This window comes from Callithrix jacchus, chromosome 6 (assembly GCF_049354715.1).
Source record: "Callithrix jacchus isolate 240 chromosome 6, calJac240_pri, whole genome shotgun sequence".
NCBI classification, from domain to species: Eukaryota; Metazoa; Chordata; class Mammalia; order Primates; family Cebidae; genus Callithrix; species Callithrix jacchus.
Genome location: NC_133507.1, coordinates 21,837,714 through 21,855,901, shown reverse-complemented (window position 1 = coordinate 21,855,901; position 18,188 = coordinate 21,837,714). Strand labels below are relative to the sequence as shown.

At 43.0% G+C, this 18,188-nt stretch overlaps 1 protein-coding gene and 1 non-coding gene across 41 annotated transcripts in view; one reads left to right on the top strand and one right to left on the bottom strand.

Moving 5' to 3' along the window:
* Positions 1-18,188, bottom strand: part of LOC128932329 (uncharacterized) — a 154,297-nt gene that overhangs the window by 39,932 nt on the left and 96,177 nt on the right. The window lies entirely within an intron of this gene.
* Positions 6,863-6,969, top strand: LOC118154890 (U6 spliceosomal RNA). The gene has a single exon (XR_004745140.1). It is a non-coding gene; the product is annotated as a U6 spliceosomal RNA (small nuclear RNA).

The window sequence follows — 18,188 nt, the reverse complement described above, 5'->3', positions numbered from 1 at the left end:
ATCAATGGGACCTCACGGTTTAAATGTCACCTCAACTTTCCAGCCTTCCCTTGTAAGACTTTCGTGGGTGATTCTGATTTAACAAATGGCACAAAACCCAACCATCCAACCACCTAAACATGCAGGTTTCGCTACAGAGTGAGGTCATATGTTATCATCACAAACAAAAGTTATCTGCTGGCGAGAGGCCTAGGCTCTCATCAGCCCTGGCATCTCTGGATGTCCAGTGATGCCCGTAGGTCCTTTTCCAGAATAATGCTTTAAAATGACTCAATACGGTGGCTCACGCCTGTAATCCCAGCACTTTGGGAGGCCGAGGCAGGTGGATCACGAGGTCAAGAGATCGAGACCATCCTGGTCAACATGGTGAAACCCCATCTCTACTACAAATACAAAAAATTAGCTGGGCATGGTGGCACATGCCTGTAATCCCAGCTACTCAGGAGGCTGAGGCAGGAGAATTGGCTGAACTCAGGAGGCGGAGGTTACAGTGAGCCGAGATCGCGCCATTGCACTCCAGCCTGGGTAACAAGAGTGAAACTCTGTCTTAACAACAACAACAAAAAAGACTCAATAAAATAAAGCACATTTAAAAGTAATAATAAATAATATATCAAAATATAAAAATTAAATTGGCAATATGATAATATGCATGCCTATGCGCCTCCAGTGGGGCTTTCTAAATGGTATAAATTTGAAATAGTGACAAGCATGAACAATTCTATAAGATATCGAGACCAATATCCTATTTCTCACAGTGACAAAGTCACAGGTACTGCTGACAGTGCTCTGGTTTGTTGGCAACATACACAGTTGAATAGAACGCTAATTTTTGCTCAAAGATGAGTGAAAAATTAAAATGCACTTTTTAAAATTTATGAGTTCATGGAACCTTGCTATGGACTGAATGTATTCCCCAAAATGTAAATGTTGAGGTACAACCCCCAATGTGACCGTACTTGGATATAATAGGTAATTAGGGTTAAATTAGGTCATACATATGACGTTCTAATCAGATAAACAGAAGAAGAGGGAGCTGCCTCCCATCCTCCACATACAGGCATACCAGGAAAAGGCCATGGGAGGACACACTGAGAAGGTGGCCATCTGTGAGCCAGGGAAACAGTCCTCATCAGAAATGGGAACATCCAGAAACTAGCTCTCATACTTCCCAGCCTTCCAGACTGCGAGAAAGTAACTTCTGCTTTTTAAGCCACTCAGTCTGCGGTATTTTGTTTCATCAGCAAAGCATAATAAGACAGAAATGAAGGCTAAGACAAGACCCACCCCCAGCACCCCTCTTTGCTCCTAGACCACCCCCAGCACCCCTCTTTGCTCCTAGACCACCCCCAGCACCCCTCTTTGCTCCTAGACCACCCCCAGCACCCCTCTTTGCTCCTAGACCAGGCTCAAGTCCCAGCAGGCCCCTAACGGTGAGGAACAAAGTGTAATCCAAGCAGGGGCTAAGCTCCAAAATAACTACTTGAGTTTTCTAATGTATAAAGACAGAAATCCAGGGACAAGTGTGAGAATGAATAGTGAGGGGGAGAATGGAGGAAGGAACACAGAACTGGGTCACGCTGAATTTGTTGATTAGACTCACTCAGCAGAGGTTCTGCATTAAATGTTGTAGCTCAGGGAGGTAGAAAGGGCTCTATTTGTTTGGTTTGTCATCTGAAACATGCACCAGAAGGTGATGCAAACGGGCAATGCCAGACCTGCTTTGGTGGAACGTATCAGATGGGATTCACAGGCATAGCAAGATTCTAATGTTAGGGTGGATCTGTTATTTGAGACCTACTCACTCACACTAGAAGAGCCCAGAAGGCACATGAATATTCTCACGAACATGAGAAATTATGAGGGAGCCCAAGTGTAGAGAGCCAGAGTAGCCCACCCCCTCTTGGGGGATCAGCAGCAAGGCTGCTGTGAACTTTGGGTGAACTCCAACCAGAAGCAAAACCATAACAGGGGAATGTATATGTCTCGGAGAAGAGCAGTTGAACCTAGAGATAGATAACCAACTTTCATTGACCTTGCTGCAAGATAGTTGTTAGTTAAGGTATGTTAACTGAAGTATGAGAATTATAACCACAGGCTGTTGTGGGTAACTGCACCCTCCCTCTGCTATGTGCTTTGTCAACATATAAAATAAAGTACTTTGAGACAGGATGGGGCCAGACAAACCAATACTTTCACCTTCCTGGACTGCCTGGCCCCGCTTTTCTATGTTCGTCTTTGCATTTTTCTTCATCCCCCACCGTTCCCTCTTAGGTCTCTGAACCCTTGTGGAGCACAGCACATGCCAGACTGGAGTATTCAGTAGAGTAACATGCTATACAGTTTGTAACCTAGGAGCAATAGGCTATACCATATAGCCTAGGTGCGTACCAGGTTCTACCATCTACGTCTATGTAAGTCCACCCTACAATGCTTGTATGACAATAGAATTACCTAACACATTTCTCAAAATGTACCCCCATCATTAAGTAATGCATGACTGTAATAAAAACTGGGGGAAAAAAAATCAAGAAGAAAATAAAGAACAACATAAGCAAGTTTCTAAAAAAAGAGAAAAACAGGTAAATACCAGACAAAAAGCTAAAGAAATAAAAAGCTGTTATTTCTAAAGAGTGAAAATTGGGGTGAGAATTGGCAGCAAGGTAGATTGTGGTTTTTCTCACAAAAATTTTAAATTTAAATATGCATGAGTAATTAAAAGAACCTATCAGCCAGGCATGGTGGCTCACGCCTGTAATCCCAGCACTTTGGGAGGCTGACGTGGGTGGAATACCTGAGGTCAGGAGTTTCAGACTAGCCTGGTCAACATGGCAAAACCCCATCTCTACTAAAAAATTACAAAAATTAGCCAGGTGTGGTGGTACACACCTATAATCCCAGCTACTTGGGAGGCTGAGGCAGGAGAATCACTTGAACCTGGGAGGCGGAGGTTGCAGTCAGCCAAGATTTCGCCACTGCACTCCAGCCTGAGCAATGGAGTAAGGCTGTCTCAAAAAAGAACCTATCTAAAATAGAATACAGCAACTGATTAGAAAAGTCATGATTATAGAAAGAGATGCAGAAAAATATTCCATGTAATACTCTGACTTAAGAAACTATCAAAAATTGTTCCCTTAGTATACTAAGAAAAACAAAAGAATATCTGTAATTCAATATAGGTTATCACTTAAAAACCACCTGGTACAGGAAAAGAAGACCATCATCACCCCTCCTATTCAGCATTGAAGGGAGAAAGTAGCCTAGCCAGAGCATTAAGACAAGGAACAAGAAAAAAAAGATGCATCTCACAATAGAAACAAAACCTCTCTGGTACCTAGATATAAATCTATTAAAAGATATGCAATGTCCATTTCTCATCTGTGATGCTGCACGATAGTTATGCAGGACATTACCATTGGGGGAAAGTAGGTAAAGGACATAAGGAATCTCACTGAATTACTTCTTACAGCTGTATGTCAATCTATAAATATTTCCAAATTAAAACTAGAAACAAAAAGGTAACTCTATGACAACAACTTTTTGGTAGAAAATAAAAGACCCAAGTATACAAGCAATATATACCATGTAAACCGGTACCGAGATTAAGTATCAGCAAGATACCAAGCCTCCTAAATTAATCCATAAATTCAACACACTTCTAATAAAAAATCCAAACACATTTTTTTGGTCAAATATGATAACCTAAATCTGAACTCACAGCGAAGTGGGTCAAGAATAGCCTAGACAATTTTGAAGAACACAGAAGTAGAAAGACACTCTAATCAATGTTTATTATAAAGCTGTGATATTAATATGAATGAGTCTCTGGTACATAGAGATACAAATATATCCCAATAATAAAAATAAAAGCCAGAAACAGATTCTTTAGAAGGGAATTTGGCATATCAAAGAAGGGAGACTTCCAAGCAGTAGGTAAACATTGGATTATTCAACTAATAATTCTGGGACAACTGACCATCATATGGAAAACAATCAAATTAGACCTTTAGGGTATGAAAGGAGTCCCTAAGACCTCAACAGACCAAACTGAAGGAGACTGTTAAGTTAAATTTCAGAATATGTAAAACTTTTATAAGACTACAGAGATGGCCGGGCGCGGTGGCTCAAGCCTGTAATCCCAGCACTTTGGGAGACCGAGACGGGTGGATCACGAAGTCGAGAGATCAAGACCATCCTGGTCAACATGGTGAAACCCCATCTCTACTAAATACAAAAAATTAGCTGGGCATTGTAGTGCGTGCCTGTAATCCCAGCTACTCGGGAGGCGGAGGCAGGAGAATTGCCTGAACCCAGGAGGCGGAGCTTGCGGTGAGCCGAGATTGCGCCATTGCACTCCAGCCTGGGTAACAAGAGCGAAACTCCGTCTCGGGGGGGGTAAAAAAAAAAAGACTACAGAGATCTAGAGAAGTGAAGAATAAAAGCTCCTCTTTGATAAGATCAGAATTATATTCTCAGGAAAATATCTTGCATCACATTTTAAAATAAAAAAACTGAATATTTTCATGACAACAGACGTATATGGTAAAATTATAAACATAAGCAAAGGAAAGACAGTCACCAACTTCAAGACAGTAGTCGTGTATGAGAAACAAGAGTAAGTGATGGATAAGAAGTGATTCCTTAAGATGTATTTGTAATACTGTATCTATCTACAAAAATAAGTTTGAAGTAAAGATAGCAAAATGTTAATGCCTATTAATTCTGGGTGGTGGGTATATAGGTGTCTAATATCAACTTCCTGTATTCTTAAAATATTTCTTTTTTTTTTTTTGAGAGTTTTGCTCTTGTTACCCAGGCTGGAGTACAACGGCACGATCTTGGCTCACCGCAACCTCCGCCTCCTGGGTTCAAGCAATTCACCTGCCTCAGCCTCCTGAGTAGTTGGGACTACATGCGCATGCCACCATGCCCAGCTAATTTTTGTATTTTTAGTAGAGACGATGTTTCACCTTGTTGACCAGGATGGTCTGCATCGCTTGACCTCATGATCCACCTGCCTTGGCCTCCCAAAGTGCTGGGATTACAGGCATGAGCCACCGCGCCTGGCCAAAATATTTCTTAATTAATGAAAATACATACAATACAGCAAAGATAGCCCAGAGTACAAAAAGTAAATAGATGAGACACTGGAAGCAAGGAGGGAAGAGGTGCAAGTGAGTGGAAGCTCCACAATTTATCCTGTATGGGTCAACAGGTGTTTATAGTTGATGAACCAGAAAACAGGAGTTGAGCATACTACAGTATCTAGAATTATGAAGGCAACCTGCAACAGATTTAAAATCAGAAAACCACCAGGTGAGTAAAAAGGAGTCTGTTGCTTTTCAAGTGTTTGACCATTTGAAATATTAACACATGCGCATTAGTTTGAAAATATATATTTATATTTATATATATTTTTTTGAAAAAAGGGAAAACATTAATGCTTAAATTGGAGACTTAAAAAAATTCCTATATAAACCCTAGAATAAATTTAAAATCAGGAGCTAAAGCTGTTACTCCTGGGAATTTCAAGATTTTTAATCATAAAAAGTCCTATGTGAGAGATTAATATTTTAATATGTTTCTTTGTACCTATACCCACATGTAGAAAAAAATTTTAAAAAAGTTTCCTTTTTGGTGGCACTATGTTTTTGTTATTCCTTCTCTGCTCAGCTTGTAAACTCACTTCACCCTCTGCTCTTTCGCCTCCCATCCGCCCTGCTCCCCACAGGGAAATAATATGAATTATACAGTGCTAATTCTTTCATATTTTCAAGCACATACATTCTTATACAATTATAATACTATGATTCTCTATGAGAGGATATAGATGGTACATGTGATTGTGTGTGTGTGTGTGTGTGTGTTTGTAAGTGATTATTTGTTTTCCCAAAATAGGCTATATACTTCCTCTATAAGTGTCTTCCTACTGAGTAGTTCTTCATGGAATTCCATCTAAGTCCACTGATATGACTCTAATGTATTCTTTTTAGTTACTGAATAATATTCCATGACATGAACGTATTACACATGATTCACTTTTTATGTGCCCATGAAGAAAGTTATGTGCTAGCTATATATTTGTTATTTGTTATATCACTCTTGACTATAGTATTTCAGGCTGAATATATACATACATACATATATATTTTACACACACACACACACACACACGCACTCTGCATATTTCCTAAAAGAAGAAGACTTTATTTGTGGAGCACAATGGCGAGATCTTGGCTCAACATCCCCCTCCTGGGTTCAAGCAATTCTCCTGCCTCAGCCTCTGAAGTGGCTGGGATTACAGGCATGTGCCACCATGCCCAGCTAATTCTGCATTTTTAGTAGAGACGGGGTTTGTCCATCTTGGTCAGACTGGTCTCCAACTCCCAACCTTAGGTGATCCTCCTGCCTTGGCCTCCCAAAGTGCTGGGATTACAAGAATGAGCCACCTCGCCAGGGCTTAATAGCTTTTATGGAGAAAATGCTCATGAAAATAAAGACCAAACAAATGTAGTTTTTAGTCTAAAGGTGAACTAGTGGGAAAATGAAATGTTGGATTACTGCTTCTTTTACAGAGGCCTCTGAAACTTCTGAGAAGCCCTAGATCGTCATTCTAATTCAGCAATTCTCAAACTTTCTAAGGGTAATCTAATCACCTTCACTTGGTATAGACACAAAATGGAAGCTAAAACACATCGTCAAACCATCTCATTAAGGAATTTGTTTCTTTACATGGTAAGTACATAAAAACTTCTGCTTATTCATTAGCAAAGCAAAAAAAAAAAAAAAAAGTTCTTACTTAAAAATCAGAAGTTGAATCAATTTCCAAAACCTTTTCCTTAGCTTAAAAACAAACACAACTGTGCTTGCTTCAGCAGCACATACCCTAAAACTGGAACAATACAGAGAAGATTAGCATGGCCCCTGCACAAGCGTGACAAGCAAGTTCGTGAAGCGTTTCATATTTTTAGAAATACCTAATGTAGGTGACGGGGGATGGAGGCAGCAAACTACCATGGCATGTGTATCCCTTTGTAACAATCCTGCAAGATCTGCACATGTACCTGGAACTTAGAAATAATAAAAAGAAAAAAAGACTAAAACTAATATAAGCTTTCATGTGATATTACTTTCTAGGGTGATTGTAACAATGTATCACAGGCAGTGGTTTAACAAGGGAAACGTATTATCTTGCAGTTCTGAAGATCAGAAGTCTGTGACTAAGGTGTGGGCAGGGTTGGTTCCTTCTGAGACTGTGAGGAAGAGTTGGTTGCACGCCTCTCCCCTAGCTTCTGGTGGTTTTGGTTTGGTTTTTTGAGATGGCATCTCTCTCTGTTGCCCAGGCTGGAGTACAATGGCATTGTCTCAGCTCACTGCAATTTCCAACTCCCAGGTTCAAGCAATTTTCCTGCCTCAGCCTCCTGAGCAGCTGGGATTATAGGTGCCTGCCACCACACCCAGCTAATTTTTGTATTTTTAGTAGAGGCAGGGTTTCACCATGTTGGGCAGGCTGATTTCGAATCCCTGACCTCCGGCGATCTGCCTGCCTCATCCTCCCAAAGTGCTGGGATCACAGGTGTGAGCCACAGCACCCAGCTGAGAGTGCTTTGTTTCACTCAACTGTCATGCTTCTATATAAGCTGCACTTCATTGCCAGCACAGCAGTGGTTACCCAAGTGGTTCCATCCCCATTGCTCTCATTACATGAGATCACCTGATCCCACCACCCACCCTCCCAGTACCTAGGCAGTTGTCACTGCAGGTTCTCAATCTGACTTGATGATATTCTTCCTCTGATATAGTGGCACCCTGGCCAACGAATGCCTCCAGCCCTCCTTTTCCAAGTCCTGCCTTGTTCTCCCAAGATTGAAAAGGGGCAAACATGATGTTTTAGCTCAGGCCTCCATAGTGCAATGGGTGCTTTTAACCACACATTGAGCAGCTCCTCCTATCTTAGATCCCATTAGATCTGGAACGCTCCCATAATCATAATGTCAAAGCTCTACAAAATGCATTTTTAATTCCTAGAACGAAATGAACTGAAATCCAACTTCTGGAGCAGTGCATTTGTGTAGCCAGTGAACTAGCCACAGAAACGTTCCAGCAGTGACTGTGCTCACAAATGAATGCTGTCAACATCTTACAATATATTTAACAAAATCCGGTAGACTGCATACACAGAGACGAGCTTTCAGGGTCATGGAAACATGGACTGAGAGGGACCTTTAAAAGAAAAGAAGACTAGGTGCCTTCTTGGATGTGTGATATGGGAAAGAAAATCCAACGGGATGATTAGGTGAAGGTTAATTTAATGTCTCAACTTGGCTAGGTTGCGGTGCCCAGTAGTTTATCAAACACCAGTCTAGGTGTTTCTGTGGTTATTTCGTAGATGTAGTTAACATTCACAGTCAGTTTACTTTAAGTAAAGTCAATAATATCTCCTCAAATCAGGCCTTAAGATTAAAAACTGAGGTTTCCTGGAAGCGAAAGAATTCTGCCTGAGGACTAACACAGAAACTGTGCCTCAGTTTCCAACTTGTAGGCCCACCCCATGCATTTTGGACTTGCCAGCCCCCACAATCATGTGAGCCAATTCCTTAAGGTAAAGTCCCTTCTCTAGGTAGATTGATTGACATAAGCAATGCTTCAAATAGATATGAAACAGGTGTGTGTGTGTGTGTGTGTGTGTGTCTGTCTGTCTTATTAGTTCTGTTTCTCTGAAGAACCCTGACTGACAGCTTCGTCCTTTTTTTCTATAGAGACAGGGTCTCAAGCTCCTGGGATCAAGCCATCCTCCCAGCTGGGCCTCCCAAACTGCTAGGATTGCAGGCATGAGCCACCTGACCCAGCCAGATTCATTCTTAATGGTGGTCAAAAGAACAGGATAAGTTGTGTGAATAAGTTGTTCATTGAATAAGCAATGAACAAACTGAGGGGCTAAAACAGAATCTTTTGCAATTTTTTACTCTGAGAAAGAAAGAGAAAGATAATGACACTTGATAACTCCAAATGGTGTGCATCCACTTGGAAGTTGCATGAATAAGGCAAAATCCTAAGGAGGATGTATGTCTAAGATGCTTCTTAAGTCGACAGAGCTCAGATCCAAGGATAGAATAAATTCTCAACCTACTTCTACAAATAAATGCTTAGAAAATTCCCCCGTTGACAGGCCATAAACATAAGGTGGACTTTCCTTCCATCTCTACACAGTTCTTGAAAAGATGCAATAAGTAGGTTATTCCAGCCTCAAAGGCACTGAGATGAATTATGGATGACTCAGTGGATAGAACTGAATAGATAAAAATGTAAATCTTTCAATGGCTGTTTGGAGCTATGTTTCAAAAGAAAAAGAAAGTAAATCTTCTGGGTCAAAAATAAGCTAATTAAATCAAAACTCAAAAGACAAGCAATAGATCAGGGGAACTATTTATTGCTAATATGAAACAGAATTAATAGTTTTTACATCTAAAGAGATTATAACATTCAGTAAGAAAAACCCCAGTAGATAACTGCAAAGATTCCTACCAGACAATTCTCAAAAACAAGTTATATAAATGGATGGCAAATATTTGAAAAAAAGTTCGGAGAAATGCAAAATGCCCTTTTAATGCATATATATCCACCCATAATCTTAATAAATAAATTGATTTAAAGATGCCTTAGGCTGGGCATGGTGGCTCCCGCCTGTAATCCCAGTATTTTGGGAGGCCAAAGCGGGTGGATCACTTGAGGTCTGGAACCAGACTAGCCTGGCCAACATGGCGAAACCCCATCCTTACTAAAAATATAAAAATCAGCTGGACATGGTGGCAGGTGCCTATAAACCCGGCTACTCAGGAGGCTGAGGCAGGAGAATTGCTTGAACCCGGGAGACAGAGGTTGCAGTGAGCTGAGATCGCACCACTGCACTCCAACCTGAATGACAGAGTGAGACTCTATCTCAAAAAAAAAAAAAAAGGAAGAAAAACTTGATTTAAAGACCACTTAATAGGCATATGCAGTAGTACATGCCTATAGTCCCAGCTACTCTGGAAGCTGAGGCAGGAGGATCTCCTGAGGCCAAGAGTTCTTGGCAGAAGTGAGCTATGATCCCACCTGTGAATAGCCATTGCACTCCACCCTAGGTAACACAAGGAGTACATTAAAAGGAAAAAAAAAAATAGATCCTTTAATATAAAGTAAGGAACATACAGATAATCTCAAGGTTTTAATTCTTACTCTTACAAAAAACAAAATGTTTAATATATGATCTATTTTGTGCATTTGTAAATGATTAGATTTGTTGTAATGTACTTTATGAGGCTTTTATAATCTACAGCAATTCAATTATCATCAAGCACAGTGTTTAAAAAATTCTCAATATGAAAATCAGGTGACAAAGTTGTAACAGTAATAAGTTGCGATTACCAGTGAATGTATCTCTTTTCTGTTGTTTAATAATGAATGGCAACATCAGTTGAAACAGACATCTGGTTTAGCATATTGATTCCCTTTACCAACCCCTCCCCTCTGACTGGTAGTCATTTATTTTCAAAATATCATTTCCCACTAAAGAAATTAGCTGGCAAACTACCAAGAGGAAGTGTATTTCACTAAACGAAGTTCCTGAAAGGCAGCTTTTGTTTTGTGCTTCTTTTTGCTCTGCCAGCAACTTCAGACTATGAGAAAGTGCATGCTCTACACTGCATAGCATAAAACAGTTCTGAACTATTCCAGAAGGTACAGCCGCTGATAGATACAAAGTACAAAGCGGGAGTGAGGGGGGAGGCTGAGGAGAGAATGAAGGAAATTGGAAGAAAGGATCTGTTGTTGCTTTTGAAATTCACAGGAATTTGTCCACGTTCAGTGAAGAACCAGGCACTAACTATTGGAGAAAGGCTGGTGTATTATGAAAGCAAAGAATCAGAGGTGGAAGTATAAATAAGGCCTATGAATGAGGTAATGAGAAGGGCCAGGCTCTGTGAAAACATAGTGAGCTATCAAAGATGTCCTGAAGGGGACTTTGCTGCGAAACTCCTTAATGAAAGGCATCCCACAGACTTGCTGGAAAAAAGAGAGGCTAGACTGGGTTGGGTTGCTCACTCCTGTAATACCAGCACTTTGAGAAACCGAGGCAGGTGGATTGCTTTAGATCAGGAGTTCGACACCAGCCTGGCCAACATGGTGAAATCCTATCTCTATTAAAAATATAAAAATTAGTCTGGCATGATAGGGCACATATGTAATTCCCAGCTACTCGGGAGGCTGAGACAGGATAATTACTTGAACCCAGGAGGCGGAGGTTGCAGTGAGTCAAGATCACACCACTGCACTCCAGCCTAGGTGACAGAGCAAGACTCCATCTTAAAAAACAAAAAACAGGCCGGGCGCGGTGGCTCAAGCCTGTAATCCCAGCACTTTGGGAGGCCGAGGCGGGTGGATCACAAGGTCAAGAGATCGAGACCATCCTGGTCAACATGGTGAAACCCCGTCTCTACTAAAAAATATACAAAAAATTAGCTGGGCATGGTGGCGCATGCCTGTAATCCCAGCTACTCAGGAGGCTGAGGCAGGAGAATTGCCTGAACCCAGGAGGCGGAGGTTGCCGTGAGCCGAGATCGTGCCATTGCACTCCAGCCTGGGTAACAAGCGCGAAACTCCGTCTCAAAACAAAACAAAACAAAAAAAACAGTGAGGCTAGATGAGAAATTCGAGGCTAGAGAATCAATGTTGAAGTGCTGATAACAGGAGCATATCTATGTATGCAGCTAACAGTGTACCAGCTGACACACCACTCATTGCCAATTGCCTGCCTGAGACAGGAGATTGGGAAAGACAGTTTATGAGATGAGGGGCAGGGGGCCAGGGTATGGCCGGGGTATGACTTGTCCTTGAGGGAAAGCAGAGTGTGCTGTGTTCCTGTGGCCTCAAAGGGTGTTGATAAGAGGAAGAAGCAAGACAGAAGGAAGAGAAGTGGTGGGAAAAAAATAAAACGAAGGGAAAGGAAAAAAGAAGAAATTTCAATCCCAATCTTTTAGGCACCAGGGACCAGTTTCATGGAAGACAATTTTTCCATGGGGACGGGAGATTCGTCGGCTTTGAGAAATATCATTTTATTAAGCTGCGTGCAGTGGCTCACGCCTGTAATCCCAGCTCTTTGGGAGGCTGAGGTGGGTGGATAACCTGAACTCAGGAGTTCGAGACCAGCCTGACCAATATGGTGAAACCTCATCTTAAAAACAAACAAAAAAAAAGAGCCTCTACTAAAAATACAAAAAAAATTAGCTGGGCATGGTGGCGCGTGCCTGTAATCCCAGCTACTCAGGAGGCTGAGGCAGGAGAATTGCCTGAACCCAGGAGGCGGAGGTTGCGGTGAGCCGAGATTGAGCCATTGCACTCCAGCCTGGGTAACAAGAACGAAACTCAAAAAAAAAAAAAAAAAAAAAAAGGAAAGAAAAGAAACATCATTTTATTAAAAATATCAGCAACTCCCTATAGTGTAGCTGTTTCTTCTTCTTCTTTTTTTTTTTTTTGACTTGGGGTCTCCTTCTAGGGGGTCTCCTGCCCAGGTAAGAGGTAATATCGTCAGGATGAAATTGTTCCACTTCAGATCGGATCATCAGGCATTAGATTCTTCTCATAAGGAGCAGGCAGCCTGGATCCCTCACACGTGCAGTTCACAATAGAGTTTGTGCTCCTGTGAGAACCTAACGCACTAATCTGACGCGAGGCAGAGCTCAGGAGTAATGCTTGCTGGCTGCTGCTCACCTCCCGCTGTGTGGCCTGGTTCCTAACAGGCCACAGACCAGCACCCATCCACCGCCTGGGGCTTGGGGACATGTGTCATAGAGTTTACAAAAAAAAAAGGAAAGGAAAATGTAGAGGCAGGAGCTAACATCTATAGATATTATCTCATTTCCTCCACGCTAAAACCCCAAAGTAGGCCGGGCGCCCTGGCTCTCACCTGTAATCTCAGCACTCTGGGAGGCCAAGGCAGGTGGATCACCTGAGGTCAAGAGTCAGAGACCAGACTGACCAATATGGTAAAACCCCATCTCTACTAAAAATACAAAAATTAGGCAGGTGTGGTGGTGGGCGCCTGTAATCCCAGCTACTCTGGAGGCTGAAGCAGGAGAATTGCTTGAACCCGGGAGGTAGAGGTAGCAGTGAGCCAAGATCACTGCATTCCAGCCTGGGTGACAGAGTGAGACTCCGTTTAAAAAATAAAATAGGCTGGGTGCGGTGGCTCACGCTTGTAATCCCAGCACTATGGGAAGCCAAGTGGGTGGATCATCTGAGGTCAGGAGTTTGAGACTAACCTGACCAACATAGTGAAACTCTACTAAAAATACAAAAAATTAGCCATGCATGGTAGCACATACCTGTAGTCCCAGCTACTTGGGAGGCTGAGGTAGGAGAATTGCTTGAACCTGGGAGACAGAGGTTGCAGTGAGCCGAGATCACGCCACTGAACTCCAGCCCAGGGGACAGAGTGAGACTCTGTCCCAAAAAATAAATAAAATTTAAAAAACCCCAAAGAGGCTTTTCCTTTCCTTTTCTTTTTTTACTGAGACAGAGTCTCACTCTGCCACTCACCCAGAGTGCAGTGGCATGATCTTGGCTCACTACAACCTCCACCTCCTGGGTTCAAGTGATTCTGCTTCAGCCTCCCGAGTAGGTGGGATTACAAGCACACGCCACCACACCCAGCTAATTTTTGTATTTTTAGTAGAGACGGGGTTTCACCGTTTTGGCCAGGCTGAGTTAAACTGATTTTTAAAATCTTCCACTTGTACAGAATTTTTTAAAAATATTTCTGCCAGGCATGGTGGCTCACATCTGTTATCCCAGCACTTTGGAAGGCCAAGGTAGGCAGATCACCTGAGGTTGGGAGTTCGAGACCAGCCTGACCAACATGGAGAAACCCTGTCTCTACTAAAAATACAAAATTCGCTGGGCATGGTGGCACATACCTGGAACCCCAGCTACTTGGGAGGCTGAGGCAGAAGAGTCTCTTGAACCTGGGAGGTGGAGGTTATGGTGAGCCGAGATTGAGCCACTGCACTCCAGCCTAGACACCAAGAGCAAAACTCCATTTCAAAAAAAAAAATTTTTTTTCAAAGTGCTTGTACATATATGATCTATCTATGTGTCTTTTTCATTGCAATGCAGAATAAATACACAAGGTTATTATTTTATAAATGTGTAAAGGGAAGTCAATCACAAAAGGAGGAAAACAACTGAGCAAAACATGCCATGACGACCATTTCTTCAAGAGGCTTTTTCAAAGACAAGGAGGGTGAAGAGGCTCCTAGCTCTGTTTTCCAGTGCAGCCTTTGGCTGTTATGTTGTCTTGGCCATACTGGAGAATTCAATGCCAGGCTGGAGGAAGCAGGAGCAGGGAGGGCTTGTCCTAGATGGTGGCATTAATAATCAGCATCCCAGTTGTTTGATCACAAAAGATACGGTGAGTTCAATGTTGCTATAATATAAATGAGGTTGGAACACAAAGACCAACTCACTTGTAATTTATTTGTTAAACCTGACATTCGTATAGTGCAAGATTAGGAAGGTTTTTTTCACCATGATTATCCCATCAGAGGAAAACCACTGAACTCATGATTAGCGAAAAGAGGCTGAAGAATATGACAAGTACTTGATGAATTCTTTAATATTCATTCATTCTTCAACAACCATTTTTTAGGGCCTGGTGGATAATTGCACTTTTTTTTTTTGAGATGGAGTCCCACTCTATTGCCCAAGGTGGAGTGCAATGGCACCATCTCAGCTCACTGCAACCTCCACATCCTGGGTTCCAGCGATTCTCCTGCCTCAACCTCCCGAGTAGCTGGGACTACAGGTGCACGCCACCACAACTGGCTAATTTTTGTATTTTTAGTAGAAACAGGGTTTCACAACGTTGGCCAGGCTGATCTCAAACTCCTGACCTCAGGCAATCCACCTGCCTTGGCCTCCCAAAGTGGTGGGATTACAGGTGTGCCTAGCCTTTTTTTTTTTTTTTTTGAGACAGAGTTTCGCCATATTGCCCAGGCTGGAGTGCAGTGGAGTGCTCTCGGCTCACTGCACCCTCTACCTCCCAGGTTCAAGCAATTCACCTGCCTCAGCCTCCCGAGTAGCTGGGATTACAGGTGTGTAATTACACACCTGTAAAAATTACAGCTACCACGCTGGACTAATTTTTGTATTTTTAGTAGAGATGGGGTTTCACCATGTTGGCCAGGCTAGTCTTGAACTCCTGACCTCAGGTGATCTGTCCCTTTGGCCCCCCAAAGTGCTGGAATTACAGGCATGAGCCACTGTACCCCGTGATAATTGAACTTTCTCATGAGTTGTCTCACTTATTCTTGCAAGAACCTTCGGAGGCAGGCTTGATTAGCCACATTTTGTAGAGTTAGGGTCAGGCATGATGCTGAGGGCGGCACAGCACGTGGGCTCTGTAGCCAGAGGGGCTTGGCCTGACTCCACCATTATGAGCTGGGTCCCCTGGAACAAGGGACTTCGCCATCCTGAATTTCACTTTTTAAAGTGAGGCCAATAGTAATGTCCACCTACTAGGGCTGTTGTAAGGATGGAATGTGGTAAAGCAGGTAAGCCAGTTAGCCCAAGGCTTGGCAGGCAGCTGGCATTCAATACGCATCACCCATTATGACTCAGATGCATTTGCCCCAGTTAAACTGTCCAACACCCTATGAAGTAAATATTCTTACTATGCCCATTTTATGGGTGAGAATACAGAAGCTTAGAGAGGTTAAATACAGAAGTGGAGCTCAAGGCTGGTATCTGGTTTCAATTCCAAATCTCCATTTTAGAGCTGGAGCCCCTGGCTAGAAACCCTTTGAGTGACAGCGTGTTCACAAAGAGACTGAGTGCAGCTGCCTGGGGCTCTCCTGACTGCAGCTGGGGAGACTCAGCAGGAGCCATAATCAGTGCTGGGAGCTGGCTGGGGCCACAGCAGCATTTGTAACCCTGTGGCAGCTGATGTCTGGGTACAAAACTGACATCCCAGCTCTTGATGAACAGCTGTGCCAATGGCTTCAGTCATTCACAAACCCCTTTCCTGTGCCTTATTCATACCCTTCTCTCCTTTCTTGGGTCCCTCTACCTCTTCTCACCTCTCTTCCCCTCTCTCTTCCTTCTGACTGCCACATTTTCCCTTTCTGTTTACCTCTAACATCTCTCTAGCCTAATTTGAAATAAAAAATCATTCATTCTGTATTTTTATTTATTTATTTATTTATTTATTTATATTGAGTCTTACTCTGTTGCCCAGGCTGGAGTGCAGTGACACAATCTCACCTAACTGCAACCTCTGCTTAGCAGGTTCAAGTGATTCTCCCGACTCAAACCCCCTAGTAGCATGAGCTACCACACCTGGCTAATTTTTTTATTTTTAGCAGAGACGGGGTTTTGCCATGTTGGCCAGGCTGGTCTCAAACTCCTGACCTCAAGTGATCCACCTTCCTTGGCCTCCAAAAGTGCTGGGATTACAGGTGTGAGTCACCCTGCCCCGCCATTCTGTGTTTATTAAACAAGATGTTAAGTTTCCTGGACTGAAGTTTTAAAAGCAAATGGATATGCAAGGCAAACTTTCTTTTTTTCTTTTCTTTTTTTTTTTGAGATGGAGTCTCGCTCTGTCATCCAGGCTGTAGTGCAGCGGCACAATCTCGGCTCGCTACAACGTCCGCCTCCTGGGTTCAAGTGATTCTTCTGCCTTAGCCTCCAGAGTAGCTGGGATTACAGGCATGCACCACCATGCCTGGCTAATTTTTGTATTTTTAGTAGAGACAGGGTTTTGCCATGTTGGCCAGGCTGGTCATGATCAAGGCAAACTTTCAAAAAGCCTCAAACATTAGTGATTCAGAAAGATCGCACTACTGCAGTCCAACCTGGGTGATAGACTGAGACCCTGACCCCAAAAAAAAAAATCAGTGGCTTAGATAGATGGAAGGTAATGTTACAAAGAAAACAAGTCTAGCAAAATGTTTATTGTAGAATTGAAGTGGTGGATGGATAAGTATTCACTACATAATTTCTTCAACTTTTCTGTATGTTGGGACTTTTCACAATTAAATATGTGGTGTGGGAATCAATGGCTCTGTATCTGTCACTTTCTAATTTATTTTTGTTCTTGGAATGCTGGGACAGTGGCCTCAAAATAAAAGAGGTTTCTCCTCCATCCTATCAGAGCATTTGGAACCAGGAGCTTCTCAGTGTTCTCCTTTGACAGGAAAACACTGAGGGGTTTACCCAGGGCTGGCACTCAAGCGAGGCATCTTTAGACAAAGCCAGGCAGAAGCAGGCACTCAGCTGGCTTTTCTGGGAGGAACTGAGAGCCTCAACAGAAGCTTTGATCCCAGTGAAGAGAACATGAGAACTGAGATGAATTCAGTTGCCCAGGTTGTTTCACAAGAGAAACAGCTGTAGGTGGGTAACATTCAGGCAACTCCATCCTGGTCATTCTCCATCTGTTGGTCCACATTGCTCTAGATGGTAATGCAGTGCCTCCAGCTGTGTGAGGAACAGAACTGGCCTGGTCCCTGGGACTGAAAGTATCACTGGAAAAGATGACAGTGGCATGTTTGGCCAGGGATGGTGGAAAAGCTTGTGGTGTTTTCATTGCTGTTGTCACTGATGTAGATCGATTGAGCAGCCTTCTGGATCCTTTTTCTGAGCTATACCTCCCCTTAGCCATATAAACTAACTTCCTTCCTTCCTTCCCTCCTTCCTTCCTTTTTTGTTCGTTTTTTGAGATGGAGTCTTGCTCTGTCGCCCAGGCTGGAGTGCAGTGGCACGATCTAGGCTCACTGCAACCTCTGCCACCTGGGGTTCAAGCGATTCTCTTGCCTCAGCCTCCAGATTACAGGCTGGGATTACAGGCGCCTGCCACCACGCCGCGTTAATTTTTGTATTTTTAGTAGAAACGGGGTTTCAGAATCTTGGCCAGGTTGGTCTTGAACTCCTGACCTCGTGATCCACTTGTCTCGGCCTCCCAACGTGCTGAGATTACAGGTATGAGCCACCCTGCCCAGCCGCCGTATGAATTTTCTGACTCCAGCCCTATAGAGGAAACTCTATGGTAATCTATGCCTTGCTGGCTGGGGGAGGACACGCCATAAACTCCCCTCCAGGCCCCACATACATGGCATGAGAGATCTCAGAGGGGCCTACAGGGCACGGAAACAAAGGCA